The sequence below is a fragment of the Buceros rhinoceros genome, unplaced genomic scaffold, assembly GCF_000710305.1.
Source record: "Buceros rhinoceros silvestris isolate BGI_N320 unplaced genomic scaffold, ASM71030v1 scaffold18504, whole genome shotgun sequence".
Lineage (NCBI taxonomy): Eukaryota > Metazoa > Chordata > Aves > Bucerotiformes > Bucerotidae > Buceros > Buceros rhinoceros.
This window is the reverse complement of record NW_010407864.1, coordinates 40,454-42,009: the sequence shown is the minus strand read 5'-3', so window position 1 is coordinate 42,009 and position 1,556 is coordinate 40,454. Positions and strand designations below refer to the sequence as shown.

Here is a 1,556-nt window from a genome sequence, read left to right as displayed (position 1 = left end):
CAGCCTCTGTCGTGAGCTCTCATGCAGATAGCAGCAGCGTCTCACTAGTGGCTTCTTGGCTCTCTAGCCATTGTGTATCACTTCATCTTTTTCCCAGCTTAAACTCTGCAGTTAAGCATTTTGTGATGCCAGGGACTCCTGGTAGACATGGAGGATGTCTCTTCCTGATGCTTCTCACAACATGAGTCAGCAAAGTTTCACTCTAAGCTGAATGAGTAGTCACGGATGACATCAACTTTTTTCCTCCAAAGTGACCAGCCTAAGCTACCCAAAACCACATCTATGGCTTCATCTCTGAGAAGGAGATGAATATGTACTATTGCCTAACTCTTACAGCCCTGTGTATGCTAATTTATGCTGAATGTAATGGAAAGGATGCACAAATATCTTGGTCTATGTGAGCAGTTATTACAGCCAATCTAGATCAATGTAGCTTTAGTTAGGCCAGGAGGAAGTTATTCCTTGATTTATTCTCTTTTGCAAGATTGCCAATTAGGGGGTGAATACAGGTGTTTTTCAGTTTTTTCAGTTCGGTCCTAATGTTGTAGGAGTTCCTAACTGAATCAGATTTTATCTTAACTGTAAGATTTTGATCTCTACAGTTACTTTTAGGCTGGGACAGAGGAACACGTGCTTCTTTGGTTGTTGTCAGCTGTAGGTGCTCAAACCATTTTTGAAACCAAGTAGCTGCATTTGAAGACCCCTAACAATTGGGTGGAAAGCAAATTCAAATATGTCTTTATTACATACCTGTCTGTCATCTTTGATTTGGACAAGTCTTATACATACATATTTCATATCCCTGTAGCACCTGGATTTACTGTGTTTCATATGGCATCACTCATTGGCCATCTACGGCATGGTTAGGTTAGTCTTTCTCTTGCAAAAAAAAAACCCCTGGCTTCTGTAGTGAGCTACTCAACCTGTCACGACACCTAAACTGGTGTCTGAAGGGTCAGCAAAGACTGTGTAAGGCATGCTGGGAGGTGTGACTTGCATTGCAGCCTTGTAGCCTGTGTCTGTCTACAGGGAGTATTGTTAGCAATAGTGAGTTAGGCTTGTTAGAGACCGTAGTTGGGAATACTTAAATACTTGTGTGACTTGGTTGCATGGCAGCAAACTGGGGGGCTCTTGCAGCTGCCAGTAAGATTTCCAGATGCTTTTAACTGGGCCTTGGAAGGAGAACAGAAAGCTAAACTTAGCTATTGAGCTGAATATTTAACGAGTCTTATTTCTGGTAGACTAAAATAACTTTCACCTCCTAAAACGTATAAGGTTTATGATGTGATACTTAAGCTAATGGCTGAATCCAGTCAGTGAAACCTACTTGAAATCTCTGTAGGTTAAACTGCATTTTAAAATAGTTTGATAGGAATTACTGGTTTAACATATCTTTCTGGGAGTAGTTACTGATGGTGGTTTCCAATAGGAAATTGAAAAAAATCTGTCAAGCTACACCTACTTACAAAGTTACTGCAAAAACCTTTTATGCTAAGGAAAATAAACTGAAATAACAAGTTCTGATGGAATTTTTTTCAAATTGGAGAAAGTTTAAT

At 39.9% G+C, this 1,556-nt stretch overlaps 1 protein-coding gene across 1 annotated transcript in view; it reads left to right on the top strand.

Annotated features, from left to right (window-relative positions):
* Nucleotides 1–1,556, top strand: part of CD9 (CD9 molecule) — a gene marked incomplete at its 5' end in the record, with an annotated part of 8,875 nt that overhangs the window by 411 nt on the left and 6,908 nt on the right. The gene's annotated exons all lie outside the window — the stretch shown is intronic.